Source organism: Ambystoma mexicanum, chromosome 5q, assembly GCF_040938575.1.
Source record: "Ambystoma mexicanum isolate Mex_15411 chromosome 5q, UKY_AmexF1_1, whole genome shotgun sequence".
In the NCBI taxonomy this organism is placed as follows: domain Eukaryota; kingdom Metazoa; phylum Chordata; class Amphibia; order Caudata; family Ambystomatidae; genus Ambystoma; species Ambystoma mexicanum.
Window position 1 is genome coordinate 724,309,667 of NC_090933.1, and position 24,747 is coordinate 724,334,413.

Consider the following 24,747-nt stretch of genomic DNA (forward strand, 5'->3'; position numbering starts at 1 on the left):
TTCTGTTAACTACATACATAAGCAGCTTAGTAACCTTGATTGTTATTTGCCATACCAGATAACCGTGTTAACATATAAATGAAGCAAGGTTATGACACCACATAGCAAACATAAAGCAAACCACAAACTGTATGACACAGACAAGGGAATTTTCCCTAAAATGAATGAACAAGCAAAATCGGCCCATTGGGCTAACATTCAACATGAAACGGAACATAAATCATGGAATTCTCTGTGCATCTGTGCATGGAAGACTCTGCCCTTCCACACCTGGTACCCTGCACCCTTAGTAAAGATACTGCTCTTCACTGTGAGGATTGCCTCATACTCCAGTGTGTTACACCATACTACCTACAACCTTTCAATGCTGCAATATGGATGCATGTGTCCCATCAGAAATCACAACTTCAGTTCCTTAATTAAACATAGAACTCCAGACAAATTGCTCAATTCCTCAAACAAAATAATTGTTGAGCACTTATCTTAGTGTCCGGGTGACTCCAGAACTTGCCCGGACATCGTAGCATGCCGCCTTTGAAACGCTGTGGCCTCTTGTGGCCCACAGCCGCGTACTGCTCAGACTCCCCCCTCTGCAGGAGCGGATTTCATGCTCACCGCCATTGCCCAGGGAGGGAACGCGCTCCGACTGCGAGCGCGAAATCCCCTGATCTCCGAGAGGCACCGCCGCAGCCCAAGGAAAGCCGCTGAATCAGCCAGCCAAAAGTTCACCCTCTCACCGCCACGGCCCACAGGATACACCAGCCCGCCTCCAGCTTCCATTTGAGTCCCATCCAAGCCGTCGTGGCTGCCCGTGCTGCACAATCATCAATTATCAGCACATGTGCATGGGTGGTCAATGGCTAAATACAGTCCTGATTGCCTACAGCTGACTCACGGAGCAAATCTCCTGAAACTACAACCCACCCTAAAGCATGCTGGGAAGTGTAGTGTTTGCACTCATTTCTTTACAACCTGTATCCTGGGCTTGCCCCAAACCCTATTCCTGACATGTACTACTAAAGATGGACAACGTCTCAGCGGTATGGTACATAAACAGACCAGGCGCGACGAGGTCCAAGATGCTAGCAGAGCTGGCGAAAGACTTCTGGCACATGCGCCTGGAAAACAAGATCAGCATCATGGTAGAATATCTCCAAGGCCTGCAGAACGAAGTGGCAGACTGGAATTCAAGACACCTGAGGGATACCAGCGACTGGCAACTGGACAGGACAGTATTTGCATCCCTGATGGAGATGAGAGGTCCATGCAGGACGGATCTGTTTGCATCCAGGCTGAACACTCAGCTGGAGCGATTTTTAAGCTGGAGGCCTGATCCAGCAGCAGAGACAACAGATACATTCTTACTAGCATAGGGACCAGACAAGGAATGCGCGTTCCCCCCATTCGCAATGATTCTGAGGAGGATAGATCAGGTCAGGAGACAGCAGGTGACAGTAATTCTAATAACTCCAGACCCGAGGAGTCAGGTATGGTTCCCGGAACTTCTCGAACTGTCAATCGACAACCCTTTAGTGTTACCACAGTTACGAGAACTGATTCAGAATCCAGTGGTAGAGTATCACCCTCTGAACCAGGAAGGGGAATTGAGACTGATTGCGCAGGCGATTTCCAGACAACCTGGCAGAAGCCCGGACTTTCGGGGGATGCTGAAAATGTATTGAGGAAGCGTGGGCACCAGGTACCAGAAAGGCATACAGATTGGCCTGGGCAAGGTGGACTAGCTGGTGTGTGGAACGACATATACATCCCAATAGAGCAGATGTCACACAGATTGTAAACTTCTTGACAGCTTTGGCAGCTAAGGGGAAGGCATATAGAATGGTAAATTAGTGTATATCAGCCATATCTGCCAGCCACCCAAAGATAGAGAACATGGCAGTGGGGGAACACACACTTGTATGTAAACTTCTTAGAGGAGTGAGACTTTTAGGACCACCGTTACCCAAATACACTCAGACATGGGACATGAACATAGTCCTGAATATGTTTATCAACTGGCCATACAGCGAACGCTTGACAAGGAAAGCAATATCGGCAAGCTCACCACACATTTATTGGGGCGGTGAAGAGGGCCACCTTGAGATTTCTGTGGCAAGTGAAAAAATCAAGACTAGCATATGAGGTACTGACTCTATCCAAGGAGAAAGGGGTGGGGGGTTACCTGACCTCGAAACATATTATGCAGCAGTGCAATTGAGGATCCTAGTACTCCACTTGAGAAACCAAACACACTTGCAGTGGGTAAATCTCGACAATCATAGTTTTGCTCCGCCCACTTTATCAGAGTGGCTCTGGGTACCAAGGGACAAACTGACTCGCAGGATCCGACAACACCCCATTCTAGGCACTATTTGGAAAGTCTGGAGGGAGGGCGCAGATATGCGGGGCATCACATTGTGGCCATCGCTTTTGAGCCATATCTGGGCACCAGGGATTCGAGAGAAGATTCCAGATCATAGCAGATTTCAATCCTGGTTTGAGGCTGACCTTGAGAGGGTAGGACACCTTTGGAAGGAAGGTAACTTCCTCACGATTACAGAACTTGAAAGCGCATTGGGCGTGGGATCTCTCCCGGGCTTCCCTTTCCTGCAACTTAAAGGTACGCTACTGAGGGAACCATGGAGCGAGAACATACAGAGAGACCTCACTCCCTTTGAAACACTCTCACAGGAACAAAAGGGCTGATCTCAATTATATATAAAACACTGATAGATGCTGGGAAAGGGTCCATTGTCCCACTGAAAAATAGGTAGGAGAAAGATTTGAATCTGGAAATAGATCCTGAGCTGTGGACCAAATCGTGTAAGGGGGCCTCACTGGTATCGATTGCCTTGCAGTACAAATTGCATGCCACCAAGCTCCTCCATAGATGGCAGTATGACCCCCATAGGTTGTCTAAAATGTTTCAATCAGTGAGTCCCTTATGCTGACGACAATGTGGAGAAAGGGCGGACTACTGGCACATGTGGTGGGGATGCCCCCGGATCAGGGTGTATTGGGATGAGGTCCTTGGATGGATCAGAGATATAGATGGAATCCATTGTGAAGTCACGCCCTTTTTTGTATTGTTTGGTTTGGAAAAAAGAGATGATGAACTTATAAGGGCGACAGGGATAGTTGTGCCCCTTCTCTTGGCGGCGCGAGCATGTATTGTGATGCACTGAAAGGCAGTCATGACTCAGAGTAAGAAGGAATGGACGAGTGTGGCCACTAACATTTGTACTCACTATAGCCAGGTGATTCAATATTTTTCTGCCTGCCGTACCTGCTCATACCCACATCAAATCAGAAGGGAGCCCGCCGCTTTTCAGTGTGAAGTGCATAAAACCAGAACTCTACATGAGGTTATAGTCACGCGAGGGAGGGACAGTGCTAGATCCCTACCGCCTGCTATGAACGGTGTAGCTTCGGGTTCGTGAAGATAGGTGTCAATCAGTCTCCATCTGCCCGTATGAACAAGCACCCTCAGAGCCCAAGAAGAACATCATGGGCTGTTCCAACTATTTCTGTCCCTCGTCCTTCGTCACCGCCAAGAAAGTAAAGGAAGAGGCAGTGTTAAAAGATTCTCTTGTTGTTTATTTTCTGCTTTTAAATGTGCCCAGTGTCGTCTTAATGAATAGCCGCACAAGCAACGAGACTGCATGAGAAAAAAATGAATCACTTGGATAGTAAAAAGAACAGCAATACATTTTTCCTAGAAAACATGACGTGTGTTGGTTTACCTTTTCATTGAAAGAGGATAACTACACACAGACAAGTGTCCTACATGGTACATCTAGGAAGGAACTGAAGACCTTGCTCTTCAAGGAACATCTACACAATTACTGATTGCTCCACTCAGTTGCACTACGACCATTGGCAACATTGGGCTTTAGCGTCGCAAATCCTGAAATTTGACCTGATGACTAACAGAGCCATGGCAGGACATAGACCATAAACAGTGCCTGTGGCGGCACAGATAACACGCATTCCTATGCATACAATTATATTTTTAAGCAAGTAACATCATGATGGGGTCAGTGCAGCGATTGGGCGGAGCAGAGCTCTTGCCTAAACTGCCGTAACCCAGGGCGTGTCCCAGTAAACTCACAGATCTGTAGCCAACCAAGTTTCACGCTCAAACAGCCCATGCTTCATAAGACTTGCATGCAACATGGATACACAGACAGAGCCTTACAGCATGTTCAGAAGCTGAACAAAATGGTATATATATGTCTTGCGATTTAAAGACTTTTTTTGTTAGGCTGAGTATGGTGACCAATAAAAATAGAAGAGTCCAACTTACATTATTCGTGTAAGAGTTTCTTGCAGAATAGCTATTACAGTTTCACTTAAAACATGTATACAACATGAGTTCTACTCTTCCTTGAGCAGTTCCATCTTTTACTACCCTGAATCACTTATCTTTTTTGCAGACAAAGGTGATGTTAGTAACCTAATGAGTAACTTTTTACAATTTCAATTTAGCACAAAAGCCCTCAAATACAATAGTGCCGACAGTCAAATATGTTTCTTAAATGGTGTAATGGGGTACACCTTTAACGTGGCAAATCACGGCATTTCTGCCGCAATTTTTTGTAAAGGCGACATTTCTGCTGCGATTTTATCACTGCATATCCTTTATGAATGATTCAGAGTGATTGTTACACAGTGCCAAGTTCTGCATCCTCTAGCAGTGTGTGTGTGTGTGTGTGTTGTGCGTTCATTGTGATCTATTTCTTTTTGTACAATATGCAATTGTTAATTGGCAAACATTTAACTTGTGTACAGGGCTTTGTGATGGGTGTTTGTGTGCGATCTGTATGAATGTGAATTTAAAAACGTTATTTAAGACATCTTTTGCATGATGTAAATTTGCTCTATCAATGCCTCAGCAGTGTTTCTTAGCTGTCGACTTGCACACTTAACTACTACATTATTGTATTTGCTACTTACTCGGGCTGCTTTGCTGAAATAAATTGGTATGCTGTTATTTTGTATCTGCATTAAAGTATACAAATCTGGTTATTCTTAGTTGCTCACATTGTGACCAGTGTGCATGTCAGTGGAAACTCCAATGTGGTTACTCAAGCGTGTTGCCAGTGCCCAGTTTAATGTCGAACATCTATTTCATACTCCTGAATTGGTGCTACATGGCATTGGGTTTTAGGGTTTAATTGTCCATGATTTGAGTTAGTTTTAATTAGTGTGGTCAGAATTTTCTGTCTTTATTTTCCTCTCAAAACTTAAACAAAAGGTTCCATTGCAGTGGTACAGTTAGTTTTTGGAAAATACAACAAACCTCTTTTGATCCCAAAACAATCAACCATGCTTCATGACCTTACAGAACACCTGAGCAAGTCTTTAACAATCATCAGACGTTGTCGTACAAGTGCTTTTACCATCTTAATATTGAGATTAGTAAAAAGCAAACATCTTTTCAAATAGTCTATGTGTATTGTCCAGTTACAGATGTGAGAAACCTGAAGGTGTCTCACCCGCTAGACCCCGGAGATCTGTTGTCCAGGTGGCCAGGACATGGCCATCGCTATTGGATATAGTTCCTGGGGGTGGACCAGTGGGGGAGGATCACCTGGGCGAGGGGTTTTTGGGGAGTGGAAGTGGTACACAGAGGATTGACGCGGTATCCCCTTCCCTGTAACACCTTTTCCCCACCTACCCTGCAGGATATTTACAAGCTCTACCCCCCCTTTTCTCACACAAATACTTTCTTACACAGTAACAGACAACAGACTAACACCAGAGCCATTTACCTGACATGTCCCAACACACGGGTCAGGCAGAGTCAGGCAATTGACAATAACCACGCAGACCTGACTGCCCTTGACCTTCCCCACAGGGATAAAAGGTGGAGCACAAAAGCACACTTCGAGCAAGGCCGAACGCACGAGGAGACAGCTACACCAAACCAGCAGTTCAAATGGAGGAGAAAGGTGGCAAGACCTCGAAGGACGGCGAAAGGGGGATTACCCTTGCTCTTCTCAAGTCAAAACCGTGAAGCCTCCGAAAGGGAAAGCGTAAGACCGGGAGTTACAGCTGGCGTGCGAAGCAGCAGATGTCGACGGTACATGCAGGTCTCCCGCATTAATAACAAAGGCGGAGAGGCAAGCTGGCTACCGTGGTACTATCCTTGACTCCAGAGATCAGAGAAGCCAACGGGTTCAGCAAAGCCTGTGAGTCTGCGAAAGCTGATCGCAAACCGAACTGCGTTGAACCCAAGGTTGCAAGTAGCAACATTTTGAACGCAAGGAATTTGAAATTTAAAGAACTTGTGTGTGGGTTTGAACTTTAAACAAAGCCCAGTTGAGGTCCAGGTGTAGAGGGGTCCGCCACCACATGGGCGCTCATTCGAAAGACTCTGACCGGACCTGTTTTGAAACTTCAAGAACCAGAAGGCTCTAGGAAGGGGTGGCGTGAGGCATCAGAGTGGTCCTATAAGAAATGTATCGACAACCCCTGTGTTGCTCGAAGATACGGAGAGGGGGAGCGGCCTGGCTGTGTTCTGGCTAGGCTTCTCCACCAGGAAACAGGATCTCCTCACATCCCGGCTATAGAGAAACCTGATGGCACCTTGGCCTTTCTTGCGCAAGATATTAATGCAGAATTCCTCTCTGTTAACACTACTGCTGTGTGACTAAATTATCACAATAACAGTTTGAATCAAATGGTAATCTCACCTTAGCAGACTGCAATATTCAATGGAAAGCCAATGCTGAACGCAAGGACCACCCCGACCAACGCGCCACTCTCTGCTCGGAAACAATACCCCAAGAGGAAGTACGCGTCCGTCAGGGAAACCCTCTAGGGTAGAAAACCCTGGTTGGAAGTGTATCCCAGGGACTTGGATGCGGCTTGCAGACAGCGTCACCGATGTAATGGAGGTTCAAACTCGGGAAGGCTTCTTCTGGAGAGAATGACAACAGAGAAGGGTAAGAAGGAGGAAGGAAGTGAATATGGTGATAAGAAGGTAAGGAACAGTAAGATCTTCCCCTAACCTCTGAACCTGTCGAATCTCGAATACCTGGAGAGAAGCCGAAGAGGCGGCAGTTACTGAGGGTGTTGGAGCGAGAATCCTGTCAAAGATAGGAAGGTAAGTGAAGCACTAGGAGCGGGAATCTACGAGACCCAGAGGAATGCTTTGAATAAGATCTGATGTAAACTAAATTTTACCCGGGGGACAGTAGCACAAAGACCAAGAAACTGTGTCTTGTTACGAGATATGGGTAGCACGACGATGTGTCAGGTAAACTTCGGAAGCTGAGGAAAGATTCTGCGAAATAGATTTAGACAGAGTTAGTGTAAGTTAGAGATAGGGTAGGTAGAATCAAGGGAAGAGTGGAGCAATAATATCTGGGAGCGAACTCACGGAGCATCAGCTAGAACAGTAGCAACGCGAAGAACTGACCAACTTTGTCAAGTATAAGGAGTCACGTGAGCCTCACGCCGTGCTTCTGGCGAACGTGAAAAGACTGGAACTCTGCATATGGAACTGTTAGAAATGCTATCCGCCATCTTGGAATTACCGCTCCGAATGGAGCCACAGAGCCGGGTCCGGGACCATAAGGTCCAATTCTTGGAATGTGTAACACTCTCTTTCTATGAATCCCTATATTCGAATGTAGATACCGTTCCCACGACTGAGGTTGACACATACTTGGACAGCCTACCTCTCTCCGTTCTCTCTTACGAGACTAGCCGGCTGTCTCGATGTACCAATCACGGCCGAAGAAATATCAAAAGCCATTGATTCCCTAGCTTCGGGTATGGCCCCTGGTTCCAACGGCCTCCCAGACAAATTTTATAAACAATATAAATCCTGACTGGTCCCCCAACTGCAGGCACGATGGGACGAATCCTGTGAGGTGGGTACACTTCCCCCCTCCCTCCGCGAAGCCATCATATCTGTTCTACTTAAACCGGGTAAACCTCCCACTGAATTCGGGTCATACTGGGCCCTTTCCCTCATGAACTGCGATGTTAAGATTTACGCTAAAATTTTAGCCCTGCGATTGACCCCGTACATGTCCTACATTATTCACCCTGATCAGTCGGGATTTATCCACGGAAGGTCCACCTCCCTCAACCTTCGTCGTCTGTTCAATATTATCAGCCATATTGACCCAAATGCTCAGGCAGTGGCGGCCACCTTTGACATGCAGAAGGCTTTTGACTCTGTCTCTTGGAGCTACCTCTGGCGGGTCCTTGAGAAATGCAATTTTGGGCCCCGTTTCCAGTCCTGGGTCAAATTGGTATACTCAGATCCTGTGGCCAGGGTCCGTACCAAGGACAGGTGTTCTTCTCCCTTTCGAATAGCCAGAGGCACGAGACAGGGCTGTGTATTTTCCCCTTTTTTGCCATAGCCATAGAACCCCTAGCGGACAAGATGCGACAGATCCATTCACACCGGGCCTGAGATTGTCAAGAACGCTGGATATTATCTCCCTATATGCTGATGACGCCCTACTCTTCATTCACTCACCGGTGCACAACCTTGCTCAGGTCCTCGAAGACGTCATCCATTTCAGACAAATATCAGGACTGAAGGTAAACTGTTCTAAATCAACTCTATTTCCACTTACCGATGCCACGCTCCTCCTCCCCGGTCCCATGGGGTTCACCTGGTCGCAAACCGAAATCACCTATCTCAGGGTGGTGGTCGTCCCCCTCCAATTCAATTTAGTATTCGAGGCTAACTATCAGAAATATTTTACTGTGCTTACCAGGAAATGTATGGGTTGGGCAAAACTCCCTATCTCCCTAGCTGGCAAGGTCGGCATTTTAAAATTGATCATGCTCCCTCAAATTCTTTATCGTTTCCTTAACCTACCCCTGTGGCCAGGTAGAGAATTTTTTCAGTCACTGGACCGTACAATCAATACATTCCTAAGGCACTCCTGAGCAGTACGCCTTAAATTTGACAAATTAACTTCTCCCTTGGATGGTGACTTTGGAGCTCCCAACTTTGGAAGATATTGGTTGGTTGCGCAGGCGCAATTTGGTCGCACTGGTTTACCAATACAAACCCTCCCCCTCATATTAGCCTTGAGCGACTTGGGGTCGAGGGTCGGATATTGGTTCCTTGGTTCTTTCTCCCCCAAGTCTTAAATGTGACCCACTGGATCATGTGGGCACCACGTTCCTTGCTCTGTCTGAAATATGGAAGTTGCCCAGTGCTTCTCGTCCCTTTAACAGCAGTTTACCCCTCTGGAATTTCCTCCCGGAAGCCCCCTGTTTTCCCCCGTCTGTAGTGCACCATTGGGCTGCTGCAGGTTTTGAAACCATTCATGATGTATTCGACCAAGGTAACTTCCTAGAATGGCAGGACCTACCTGAGGCCTTATGGCAAAAGCCATCCGTCTGGCTTCAATACTCGGGCCTCCGCCGATTTCTCAAGAGGAGATTTCAGAATGTTCCCTCTATACCCCCTGATGACCCTATACTTGTGGAAATCATGAGTGCTAATGCTTCAAGAGGGAAGGTATCCAGACTGTACGCTTTACTACAGTCCAGAGCCGCGCCTCCGTTTGATAAACTCAAACGCTGCTGGGCGGAGGACCTGGAGATCGATATGACCGATCAGTGCTGGAATCGTATGTGTGCTCGCACTCACAATGTATCATTTAATTCCCGCTTTAAACTAATTCAATGTAAAATTTGACATAGATTTCACTACACCCCAATTAGGTTACACCACATGTCACAAGACTACTCCCTCAGGTGCCCCAGGTGTAAATCCGAAGATGCAACATATATACATATGATTTGGTCTTGCCCAAGCCTGGTTCAATTTGGGGGGGAGATCTGCTCCACCATGTCTGATGTCCTTGACCACAATAGCACCCCATCCCGCCGTTGTGTCTCTTTCATGAATTCCCTGGACTTGGTCGTGATTCCAAAAAATTAGCGGGGCTATGCATGCTCCTCGCAGCACGCGGTATCCTGCTATGTTGGCTCCGCCCTTGGGCACCTACGCACGCACAGTGGCTCAATGCCGTGACATGGGCCTCGGACACCGAGGAGGCCTGGGCGGTCCAGCAACCCCCGATGTCTAGACCCAGGAACAACTGGTCCCCGTTCCACTCTTACATTTCCTCCATCTCAGCCAATGATGATGATGAATCAACTGCGCCTTCTTCTCCTATCAACGTCTCCTCCTAAACTAGAGGCATTCATTGTTGTATTACACACAGGCCCCAGGTCTTGTCGGTTGTGATGGTTCGTTCGCCTGATTGTTGACACTGCATACCAACTGTTTGTGCCAATTCTCATTTGTTGCTTGCTCTTCTATTGCTATGTCAAGCTCAATAAATAAAGTTTAAAAAAAGAAATTGTGCATGTAATTTGCATGGGAGGGCATCTCCTTCAGTGTTCATGTGTTCTGCATGTGCATGTACCATATAGCAGAGCCCTGAACTGTGGACTTTTAACTTGGGGTTGATAGACAATTTGATGATTCCCCCTAACATTTTTTGCGCTACAGCCCATAGAATACAGCTGAGTCCCATGGAAATTCGGCCCAGCTGTCACATAGTCACAGATACAGCAGTCCTCCCTGTGCCTGAAAACGCTGCTTTGCATGGTTTTCATAATATCATTAAACTAGTCTTCTCTGCTAGTAATTGAAAGGTCAGCCTTAATTCTAATGACTATTCCCATGTAAGGTAATGCTCTTTTATCTCATGTTTGAACAGCCTGCGGTATTTCGAATGTCCTTCCACCTCACAGCACTTGGAGTCCATAACAATGACAGAAGGCGCTATACGAATACAAAATAACATAACATTCTGGATTCAGTGCAATCTATTAATTTGCACCACAACCTATGTAGTGTGCACTTAGATTTGCAAAAGTGTTCTGTTCAGCAAGGAGGAGCCTCTGAATTAATTTATTTAGCCTTTCAAACTTTCATCTGTTGTGGAAATATTGTTCTTTCATTTATCTTCACAAAATAAAGTTTGTAAGCAGAAAGTGTACAGAGACCATTTTAGCCTTCACTCTGGTCAGCTCTTTAAACTGTAATGTTAACCCTGCAGGTTCTTCGAGTGCCAAGACTCAAACCTAACCATGAATAATGGGCAAACGTGACTAAAAGTTGGCACTCATCTTTGGCAGACTCCAATAGAATATCCTTGATAAAGCACGTGCTAAGCCCTGGCAGAATAGTTTTTCTCTTACAAAGGCAGGTCTGTCGCATGTAATTCTCCTGTTATTCATGCATGGATATCCATGATAAGAATTGGCAGTTGGGTGATCCCTGCATGAAAGATAGGAATTCGCTCAGTCGAGTCACATTTCTCTCAGTTTAATTCTTTGTGAATGCCTAGTTACGAGTTGAAATTAAAGTGGCAAAGACTGCACTGATATCTGGTTGCAGGTTAGTTAACCCATATCCTCCGGCTGTGTACTATTTCAAAGCAGGTTTCTAAATTAAATCAACATCCTTCTTCATTTAATCACGTTATACATCGCTTTATTTACATAGCCAATATCTGATATTAACACAGTCTACACATGTTTCATGCAGCAGCGTTTCATCAGGGCTGTTCACGAATGAAATACTGAAAAAGGAGAAAAAGGGAAACGAGGGATGTGCTAGTGGAGGCCTTGCATTGTGTAGTAACGAGGTGAAACAGAAGGAACCCTGACACGTGCCAGGCTGTGTTGCGCCTGAGTTATGGTGACCAGAAACAAGATGGCACAAGAGTCTGGCTATTAATAGAATACAATGACAGTCCTAGTGCGATTGTCATGTAATATAAAAATGATTAGACGGTAAACATGGAAGACTGGAGATCATTTGCAGTTAGATTGAAGGAGGTGCACGTGTATTGGGAGTGGATCAGGATGTTGTTCATTTAAAGATAGTGGGGATTCTAAGGAGCTTTATTCATGTAATTTCAGTTATTCATTATGATAGAACATAAATACAGCCAATTGTGAGCGTATGGAAAAACTGCGCCCATTTCAGGATGTAAAGACTAATCCTAGTACCCTGTTACTCATGGAGATGACTATAGCATAACAACAACCAAAAAAGAGATGGGTGGAAGGTTTTTAATGAATCTGAACCACTGGCACTGCTCTGGGCAACCTTTCATGCCACCGTTTTTTAGCCTGTCTGCGCCATTGCAAAAGGGGTCCAGCATATGCAAATCAGTCAGGTACTGCCACCAATGGTAACAGCTCAGCCCGAACTGCTTCTCCAACTTTCTCAACAAACTCCTATTCTCATCACCCAGCTGTCCTCAATTTTAAAGCTCTCACCATCCTGCCATTGGCCGAGGCAAATTTTGTAATGGATGGACAATCGGCTTCCTATTCTGAGCCCGGGTAGGAAAGTCTTTAAAAATGCTTGCCACCGTTTCGGATTTATTTCAGTTAGTTTCCAGTGCAGGAGCTGGTGCAATGCTCCTGCCTTGCCTCCTGGCTGCCTCCCTGCATAGAATTTGTTTTGGTTGTTTTGTGGCTTTCAGGTGTATAAAGGTCATCAAAAGGGAAAGGAAAACCTCTAGTAGGTTCTCACGTGTGCAAAATTGTTTTTCCTTCCTTTCAGGAGGAGGAAGGATGTATTTCTCTCCTTAAATACTGCAGCTGCAGGGCAGGGAGAAACAGTTCTCCTTCACAAGCACTGCTGATGGGGGGAGGTGGTTGGGACAAGTTAGGTTTCTCTTTTGAGGATCCACACCCAAATAAAGGCTCTTTCTTGATGTACTTCTATCTTCCCATAGCATCCTTTTCTGAATAACTGAAACAAATTCCGTAGTCCACTCTGGGTTTTGGATTTCTGAACCTATGCATCTTGGTTGTGGTTGATGCAGTCCCAATTACCATGATTGTTTGAGACATAGTAGTTCTGAACTAGTTGTTCTCTCAGAGGGGTTGGGACTAGTTCAGGGCTTGTCCTGTCAGTCCTACTCTCAGGTGGATAGCGGACTGGATGAAAACATCTGAAATAATTCCCCAGTAACTTTTCAAGGTACCGCCTCCGTATGGAAACCTTTTTGAATTTTTCATGGACGGCTTTATATTTTTAATTATTTTACTTTGTGTTTTGAACAGCTTTTAACATGGGCTTTCCCATAGGATTTTTAATATATATATATATATATATATATATATATATATATATATATATATATATATATATATATATATATATTTAGTGACACAACTTTGTTAAAATGGACGTTATGGTTAAGTTGCGCTACTAAAAACCTATCAAATTCAGTAAAAAAACTTTGTTAAAGGGACGTTATGGTTCAAAGTAAAACCGAAAAACCCCTGAAATTCGCCAGTTATGGTAAGATAAGCAACTATAACTCGCGCCACCGTGCACTGCTAACACTAACACCCAGGACATCAAAGATGACATCACAAATGTAATTGATGACATCACTGATGACATCACATGTGCATTTACTTTTCATGAAAACTCTGTAGGAGGGATTCTTATAATGTTGACCAAAAAGTGTCAAGTGTAAATATCATGAGCTAATTAGTGCATTAAGCAATCCATTGATATAAATAGCATTCTATTATGAAGTTCTATCCAGTATACTAAGCAATTCATGCTGAAACTTAGGCAGTGTGTGCAGTATACATGATGAAGGTGCAATATTCATAATCTTGCCATGTAGAATAATGAAATGATAACTGCTTTCTTATTAGAGTTTTGCATACTGTGAAACATGTAATAAGTAGCTAATAAAACCCACTTAATACATAATTACACTTAATACAGACAAAACACAAAGAGACAACAACACATACAAATATGAGTATATACAGGGACAGAAAAGTAAGCAAAAAAGCAGAAGTAGTAGCAGAAAGAGTTCATAACCTAACTGATTATCTTTATGCAGAGAAATGATTGCTCTGTTTCAAAGCTGCTACTTACTGTATGTATGTGTATGAAATGATGTCAGTGAACCCCAAGGAAAGGAGTGTGAGTACAATGTATACAAATATGACCATATACAGGGAAGGTATAGTAATAAAAATAAAACTATGAGAAAATGCTGATAACTCTAATGATTATCTTCATGCACAGAAAGGATTGCTCTCTTTCAAGCCTGTGTCTTCCTCTATATATATGTTTCATATGATATGACTTGACCCTAAGTCTACAAATATAGTACCTTTTCAATTTTTACTTGCTGACTGTTACTGAAGAAAACTATGTGGCTTAGATATGTCAGTAAAGCAAAAAAAGGGAGAGCCACCCATGTGATGTCATCAGTGATGTCATCAATGACATTTGTGATGTCATCTTTGATGTGCTGGTTGTTAGTGTTAGCAGTGCACGGTGGCGCGAGTTATGGTTGCTTATCTTACCATAACTGGCGAATTTCAGGGGTTTTTCGGTTTTACTTTGAACTATAACGTCCCTTTAACAAACTTTTTTTACTGAATTTGATATGTTTTTAGTAGCGCAACTTAACCATAACGTCCCTTTTAACAACGTTTTTTCACTGAATTTCATAGGTTTTTAGTAGCGCAACTTAACCATAACGTCCCTTTAACAAAGTTTTTTTACTGAATTTCATGTTTTTAGTAGCACAACTTAACCATAATATCCCTGACTTTCTATACATGTAACATAGAACATACTGAACCCCTAGCTAGTGATTTCGATGTCCGCGGACTACCGCCATGTCCGCAGACATATCGAAAATCTGAGCGTGGTGAATGTAAATTTAAATAGTGTGCCCCATTTCCCCTTTGAGGTTGGCTCTGAAAAGAGACTTTTTTTGGGGGGGTTTGCAGATGCTTAACAGACACCTGTTATTTTGTATTTTTTTTTTCTTACTTTACTCCTAAAATCTTCACATAACCTTCTCCAAAGCAACCCTTACATTCCATCATAGAATGGCATTTCCCATAAAAGATAAGGAAATGCCATCTTCTTTAAAATAAACAGCATTACTGGAATCAATATTCTCATTATTACAGAAGAACATACCAGCTCTAAGCATGAAGGCACACATGCCTCGGTTGATTACACACCTAGCATTGTTTTGCTGAGGGAAAAAAACTGAACTATTGTCCCATATTGCCCTAGGTACTAATCCAGAAAAAATTACTTTGGCATTTGGAAGAATGTTCATTACTGCTTGAACCAAGTGTTCCAAATCTGACAACAAAGTAGGGGCACTGACATAGCCCAAATGGAAAGAACCATAGTGCAAAACTACCACATGGGGACTGTTGATCCTGCCCATATCTTCACAAACTTGTACAATTCCCTGTACATTGCAATCAGGCACAGTGCTCCACACCACCTCCACTCCTTTAACATCAAAATTCTTTGCAACATGCCTGCATTGAGCATACTGTTGTAAACCATGCACAAACATGTCTCCAAGCACCAACACCCTGACTTTCTCCACTTCTGCCATCTTCACTACATACAGTCTCTTTGAACACAAATCCACAACCTCAACATCTGATTGGCTGATCCCTACAGTCTTCTTTCCATGCTGGATTTGCTGGAAAACCCTGGATGTAGCACGCCCTGTCTGCAAACCGCATAACTCTTAGACAGCCCTTCTACCATTTCCACTTCATTCTCTGTGCCATTCCCTCATTGGATACAGCTAAGCAGGCACACAATACGGAGAACGTCCTCAGAACACCCCCATTTTGTTTATTTTCGAGCATTTCAGGACACTGCAAGTGTTCTTAGAACACATTCAACTTGCCAGCGAACAATACAGACAACGTCCTCAGAACACCCCCATTTTCTTTATGTACGAACATTTCAGGACACCGCAAGTGTTCTTAGAACACTTTCAGCTTGACAACTAACAATACAGACAACGTCTTCAGGCCACCCCCTGCGAACATTCCAGGACCCCATGAGTCTTCTTAGCACACTTTCAACTTGACACCGAATCCATTCTGTTTATTTACGAACATTTCAGAACAGCCGTGTTGTCTGCAGAAAAATTGAACACAACAAAAGTGTCTAGCACATAAAAAAAACAGAACATTGAACCTATCTCATACTCCCCCCACCCTCCCCAAACACTCTTACACACCAACACACTCCACAAAATACAATTTTTAATCAAAATTTCACTGCACTGTCCGCGTTCGTCCCCGAATGCAAGATGGCGGGCACCACAGAAAATCTGACGCGCTTCACGCACCACGCCGTCCAATCAGCGAACACGTCGCATGTCCGCTGACATCACGCAAGCCGCTCGGCCAATCAGGGCGCTGTCCGCAGAACGAACTGGGAAGTCCGTCCGCGGAGCAAACTGAGATATCACTCATTTTTTTTCCTTACATTTTGGTCATTTTAAAAAAAACAACTGGACGGATTTACACCAAATTTGCAAAAGCACGCTTTCGGGACCAAGCCCCCGCTCCTGCCGCAAATTTGGTGTAAATCCGTCCAGCGGTTTGGCCTGTAGGCATGCGCAAAGTTTTTTCCCATTATGTCTATGGGATAAAACAAAAGTTTTGGGACCCCCCCTATAACTTTGCCCCCCCTGGACCAAACCTCTCCATACTTTGCAAAAAAATTCAGAGTGGGCCATATACTTTTTCTGCAGAGTTTGGTGAGGATTCGTCCAGAGGGAGCGAAGTTATAAGCCACCCGAAAAATGCTCTTCCTATGGAAACACCAATTTAACCATAACTACATGGACGCTAGCATGTCCATGTAATATATATATATATATACATCTCCTTGGATACCAACTATATATTTCTTGCTCCTCAAGATCCACAAACCCTTTGAGAAGCTAACCCAGGTCCGACCGATCATCAGTGGCATTGGATGGGCCACAGAAGGCCTATCTGAATACATTGACAATGCCATCAGACAACATGTCTTTCAAATGCCATATTCTGCAGAGACAGCACGGCAGTACTTACACTTTTACAAGACTATGAATGGAAAGAGGTATACATGCTAGCTACACTCGATGTGGCAGCCCCATACACTTCAAATAACTACAACCTAGACATCAAGACCATAGACTATACCTTTAGGAATCATTCTGTGTCTTATCTGAAACTTGTAGACATGATCAAATCCTTTCTCCAATTCACACTTGGCAACAACTTTTTCCTGTTTAACGAAGAATACTATGCCAAAGTTGTTGCCATGGAGTACAAATATGCCCCACCCCTAGCAAACCTTTTTTATGGCTTAGTATGATTATGCACATGCCCTCAACAACAATGACTTTACACAACATGTCATCCTCTGTAAAAGATATATTGACAAAATGTTAATCATCTAGAATGGCACATCAATACTGTTCAGCAGATACATAGAACACCTAAACAACAATACCTCTGGACTCTGCCTAACGGGGCACTGCAATGAAACAGCAATAGATTTCTTAGACTTACACATCTACATGGAGGACAACAACATTCCAAAAAAAACATTTCGGAAAGCAACCAAAGTTAATTCAACCCTCCATGCTTCAAGCTGTCACCATAAAGCAACTGTGAACAATATGCCTGCAGGCGAGTTCCAATCAGGCACGTAGGAACTGCAGTGAGGGCAAAAACTTTGATGCAGAATGTGCGCTGCTGTGCATGAGATTCCAAGAAAGGGGATATTCACCTGCTCTGGTTAAGAAATCCCTTGACAAGATTAACCAACAGACAAGAGCTGACATATTGCAACAGAGACCTCAACATTCTCCTGACAAGAAAACAACCACTGATATTATAACACAGTACTCAGATGCCCACATTATTTATATTATAGTACAGAAGCATTGGTATCTCCTATGCATGGGCAAAGATTCATCAAACCACATCAATTATAAGCCCAAATTCGTGGAATCTGCTCTGCCCTTCAATTTTGATTAGCGAAAGCTCTGATACTGTCAGAGGCGCCAACTGGTTGAGAACCTTATCAGGCTTTCATCGTTGTGGAACATGCAACATGTGCAAATTTGCACATGAGAACTGTGACAAATTCTCTCCCAGGCAAGGTGGAGAAATCACCATAAGGGACTTCTTTAACTGTAAGACCACCTATGTGGTATATGCAAGTATATACGTATCCCAGAAACTCTATATAAGAAGCACCATAAGACAACTAAGGATCAGAATGAGGGAATACCTGGCAAGTCTCAACAGCCAGGAACCCAGGTTGCTACTAGCACAACACTGGCAGAGCTGCCATCAACTGTCAGATAAAAGAGAGATCAAATACATAGGCCTGATGAGAGCCAAAAGCAACACACACAGGGGCAACCACACCTTATTGCTACGACAAATGGAATCCAAGTGCATCTGTAAATACAGGGGCACCGAGGAGGGCCTGAATGCCGAGCATGAAATGAATGTGTTCTTATAAAGGTATATGTTTTAACTGATGGTTCTCAGTTCAATACCCGCTACTTGCGTGATTATGCCACCACAACTAACATTATTGATATTACCAATGTTCACAATTTTCTTAAGTCTGGCTTTCAAATGTGCTTTGTGATTTTATTCACCTACATTACTGTATTCTAATTATAGGAGCCTGCATATGTCATAATATCTATTTTTCTTTATACGATAAAAATGTACTTGGTCTGGCATTTTGGATTCTGATATTTCTTCTATTGGCAATGTCATTATGAGACTATAGGAATAAACATATTCAACCCACTAAAAAATATATTGTAACACAATGTAGTGTACTGTGTTGTACCTGTTGTAATTGCTGTCACCAGACCTGGCTGCGATTTGCACTGTTTTATTGTAAAACACATAGACCACTTCCGTTACTGATCTAATGCAGGAATCAAACTAGGTCATGTATTAATAATACTACTATAATAACAATGATAGGCGAGGAAAAAGTACCCTGCACCCCAATCATCAACATTGCAAACACACATGAGGATCATTCTGATTTAACTTTGCAGACCCCAATAGTCACTAACACTCATTTTAGTTTCGGAATGACAATGGTCAACCAACCATGTTCCTGCCGGCACAATGCTGTGCTCGCATCTGTTACAGATTAGACTTGCACCATACAAGGCCATCCGGCCGCCAAAGACAATAGTAGAATCGACAATTGCGCGTGCCGATGTCAATATTGACATCAGGATACTGTGACACGATGCGCATCAAGCGCGAGACGTCACATGCACGAGTGCGTGTGACGTCAAGCACAGTTTCATTATAAATATAATGGCACGAGTATGGCTGCGTGCTTCTCAGACGTGGGACACCTGGGCGGTTTTTCACAGGGTACCCCCCATTGCATTAGGTAAGATTTCATTTTGCACATCCCTATGAAGCCCCCTGAGGGCCAATTCGCTGTGATTTTCTGCTTTTTTGCTAACATACTAGATCCTGAATGATATGATCATATCATGGCGGTTTGCCTTAAACACTTGTGATCTAAGGACTTCCCTGCCTCTGCAGGAATTTATAACAGAGGAAAACCATCACGGTGACATACATGGCTATTTTGCTGAACTACTGCCAATCTCGAGGGGAAAGATTACCTCAATATATATGTGTTTTTCCTGCTGTGTACCGTTCCAGTACCACCCCCTAATTAGGCCATTCTGTCAATTGTCACAGCTTCCATTAAAGGAGCACTATTTTCTACCAACACATCAGTTTGATCTGAATTTTTTCCATGACCATCAGGGTAAGTGCCAAGCGGATTTTCAGACTCGCACCATTCTGGCATATATAGTTTCTCAATGTCTTAAGTGTCACTTATATTTGGGTTCCCCTATCATGTGATCTACAGGTCAGGCTAACAAGTTACCATTGGTAAGTCTTAGCCCTGTCATTTAGACACCTCATTTTGAGCGCTGCTCCCACCACCTGTCCATGAACCAACCATGCCCAATATGCAGTCCTAAATATTCTCGTGTCCAATGCAAATGTTACTTATCATTCCTGGCACCAGGGCACAGCACATCCAATTGGACCAACACACCAATATGGGGATCTGGGTGTTTTATCCACTCCACCTCACACCCAATTGTGAATGATTGACCCAATGCACACTTTAGACTTCAAGACAATGTTAAATGACAATTAGTGCTGGTGGGTGTCTTTTCGATTTTCAATTCTTATTTATGTTTTTCCCCATGTCTCTGTCTGCTGCCCTTTCCCTCCCCATCCACAACCTTGATTTGGTATGTATCGCTAATGTCTACTCATGTAAATGTCATTCCTCAACACAATGGTTTGTTTGATTTCACTTGAATACTGTGTAAATATCAACCTTGAAAAAGACCCAGTGTCGAAACAGGTGTTGGCTGAACTTTTTCTGATTAGCTTACAACAATAAACCAAGCTTGTTGTTAGAAAATCAACATGATTATTGTAATCACAATTATTACCAGGGCCTGCGTGAACAACTAGAACCAATCCACCATTATCCAGTTTCTGTCTAAGGTTGAGAGTAGAACCTCAAGGTTCCAGTTGCGCAGCACTCCCATATACCTGTTTGGACGATAGCGCACAAGGAGTCGGTTTACTCACAACCTCGTCTTTCTTACTCCTACAACAGGCGCTCTTATGACACATGCTCCTACGATAGACCCACCAACCACACACACTCCTACGACACATGCTCCTATGACACGCACTCCTACAACATGCTCCTATAAGACACACTCGAAAAACACACACTGTTATGACACTCAATCCTATGAAACATGTTCCTACAACACTCCACATATGACACACACTCCTGCTCCTACAAGACACGCTGCTATAACACATGCTCCTTCTACACACACTCCAACATTGCACACTCCTATAACATGTGCTGTACGACATGCTCTCCTACAAGATGCGCTCCTATGACACATTTTCCTATGACACATACTCTTACGACATGTGCTTCTACGACACACACTCCGACGACTCATGGTCCTATGACACATGCTGCTATGGCACATTCTGTTGTGACACACGCTCCTATGACATATGCGCCAACAGCACACACACCTATGGCACACGCTCCTATGACACATTCCCCTACAACACACGCTACTATGAAACACGCTCCTATGACATATGCTCCTACAACACACATGCTTACCATGCACCGTCTTACAACACACAGTTTCACATGTGCTTTTATGCCATTATGACACATGCTAACAATCAATATACAGCTTTTATACAATATGTCCATGTATATTTATAATATGTACAATACACTTAGTGAGAATCAATGACCAGCTTCTTTTCAAAATGTACATGTAGAATATGTACATTACACACACTCTGACTTTGATATCTGTTTTCAGGAGATATTAATAAATGTGCATCTTTGATGCAAACTCCACAAACAGACATATGAGTTTCGCAGTGCGTACATTACGCAATTTACATTTTCTGAAACCATATCAAAGCCAGGGTTAATTTCAAGTACATTTTTTGCAGGTGTAAATTGCATGCAAGCACAAAATGTAAAACTCATACCCGCCTCTTGTAAGTATTGAAAATTGACATTAAAGTTAGAATTCACTTTACATCAAGGAGTCATACGATGCATTAGCAGAATGAATGCACATTGTATAGACAAACATTACACATACATATGGGAGACAAACATTTCATATATGGATACTAATATAGTAATGCAAACTCATATAAAAGTCAAGAATTACTTTGCTGTGAGTAATCAGGAGTTGTACATTGCATACAAACTGCAAAACTAAAATGCACTTCTTTCACATATTGAAACCTCACATCAAAGTCATACCTGGCTTCAATGTGAGTTTTCATACATATAGGAGGCATGCAGGATATGTGCATTTTATGGCTTTATATCAAACACTCATACGCTGCTTTTGTGGCAATATACTCAAATGCCAAAGACTTACACACCATGCACTCATATTCCTTACATCACACTAATGACACACATTCTTACAACATTTGCTCCGACAGGCCCTCCAACCAAACACACACTCTTACAACAAATGTTCCTATTTACACTCTCCTACAACATGTGCTCCTAAGACGCTTGCTCTTACAACACAGACACTTGCTCTTACAACACACACTCTTAGAAATGCTCTGTAAGGGTGCGGAAGGAGGAGACTGAAACACAAGTGTCATGTATTTGAGCAAAGAGTTTTATTCCTAAAGTAATAAATGGAAAACCCTATCTTTCCCTAACTCTAAGAGGGGTTTCCCTGCCTCAACTGAACACTAAGGAAAATGTCAGAATGTCCAGAAATAGAGTACACCGTCCAGTGTCAAAATCTGACTTCTATCCCTTGCACCTGAAAACAAACTAAAGTGGTTTACTGTCCTCTTGGTCCTGAAGAATGACTCCCTTCTTCTGGACAGTCATAGCTCCATATAAAAAGGGGGTATATTTCCCTTCCCCTGGATTTGTTAAGGTTTCACTTAGCAGTTCAACAAAATAGGGGGAATGTCTCCGTTCCCCTGGCCTTGTTCAGGCTTGACTTGGCAGTTCACCAACGTAGGGGGAATGTCTCCCTTCCCCTGGCCTTTCACAGGCTGCTGTACACAGTTCTACAAAGTAGGGTGAATGTCTCCCTTCTCCTGGCATTTCTCAGGCTGATTTTCACTGTTCCACAAAGTCAGGGGAATGTCTCCTTTACCCTTGCCTTTCTCAGGCTTGTTGCACCGCTCTACTGGCTCAGTTGGGCAGACCTGGCTGATTTTCACTGTTCCACAAAGTCAGGGGAATGTCTCCTTTACCCTTGCCTTTCTCAGGCTTGTTGCACCGCTCTACTGGCTCAGTTGGGCAGACCTGGTATACTTCCCTGCCAGGTACTGCTTTGGCTCTCAGACCCCTTCAATATGGCTTCTCATGTTTGGTTCCCGACCCCTTTTTACTGGTTTATTGTACTCTCGTTCCAACGCCCTTTATATTGGCTTTTTGTTTTCGTTACCCAGACCCCTTCATATTGCTATTTCCTGCCCCCTCGAGGTTCCCAAGCAACCCAACTGTCTTCTGTATGGGCTTCCGTTCCCAAGCACTTCCTGGGAGTCAGGCTGCGCATACCTGCTGAACCATTTCCTTTAGCTGCTCTTCTGCATCGGGACCCTTGGCCTCTTCTGGCTTAGTTTCCTCTGTCTCCTCTGGAGCAGGCAGGGAGACCATAACTTCTCCAGCCATGTCCCAGTGAGCAGCTTCAGGATCAGCTTCACCATCTGGGGTATTCGAACTTCACTCGCGTTGCCTCGGTGGAGGGACTGGCAACATGGTTATGCCCTCTACTATTTTTATGTCCCTTCTCATAAAAGAAATAGACTGTTCATTATATGTCGAGATGACAGTTCAGTGGAGTGAACCCTACTCTTCCTCGTCCCAGTACTACAGTTACTTTTGGTCTGGCATAAGTACATAGGGAAGTTGGTAGGATTAGAGGGCGATAAGGAAGGAGGTGTGAAATAGGTAGGTGAATGGGGAAAATACTGTGCCCATGATGTTCACCCTGTATCCCAGAGAGGGAATCCCTTCCCATGAGATCATCCTGCTGAGTACCACCCCCAGGGGGACTATCGGCTAGTGGCCTCACCTCCTACGACACATTCTCCTACAACACATGCTTCAATGGCACACACCTTTATGCACGCTCCTGCGACATACGCTTCTACGACACATGCTCCTATGACACACACTCCTGCGACACACACACGCTCTTACCGCGCATGCTCTTACAACACACACTTAGGAAACACACCATGTGCTGTTATGTTATTACGATATACACTCAGAATCAATTTACAGCTTTTAGTCAAAATGTACATGTACATTTAAAATAGAACATTGCACATGCTGAGAATCAATGTACAGCTTCTATACAAGATGTATCTGTACATTTCATAATTGTAAACAGCTCTAAATATGAAAACTATTGCATACATGTAGCAAATGTAAAATATATGGCTCATATGAAACACATTTGATGCTGAATTGCACGTTTACACAGAAAGACATATTTGGCCAGATTTCCAAAAGATGTTTAGGCGTAGGTAATGTGATGGGCAATTGCACCCAAAAACGTTGTGCATAATTCACAAAGGGCTTCTAAATGTGTGCGTCAGAGATACATACTGTCAGTCCATCCGCATCGTTATGCGTGGGCCGGCCGCCGTTGCGGCCGCTACGTAAGGACGTCCTGGACGTGACGTCGGGAGAAGGGGAGGGGCGGGGGGGAAGTTCGGCAGTTGCCGCCTTACGTTAATAAAGGAAGGTTCTATAGCACCCCGGCTCCTGCGTATCATTGCCGCGAGACGCGCGCGCACTTGCGGCGCACCCGCAATCCCAGGCCCGTCCCCGGCCTGACAAATGGCGACGAGGATGATACGGCCCACGAGTGCCGAGGGGAGGTCCGCAATCGTGCGGCTCGGCGCGTCGGCGCACCTCCACGACATTTGACAGCAGGGAGCTGCCAACAGCCGAAGGCGGTGTCGGACCACACGAGCAGACGCTGCCCCACAGTCACAGCAGAGGTGCAGGAACAGCTGGCACAGCCCCACAGCTACATAAGGGTGCAGGACCAGCAGGCACAACCCCACAGCTACAAAAGGAGTGCAGGCGCACCCCACCGTTGAAGGCACACCGGTCGGCGGTAAGTGGGTTAAGATGTCGGATAACGCAAGCACGTCTGCCTCATCCACAGGAGGGGCAAGCACCGCAGCAGCCTCGCCAGGAGGTGGCGACGGCACTCAAGGCGTCAATCCGCCCCCTCACACAGAAGGAGGAGCAGCGCAGGTGATGCACATGCCAAACCC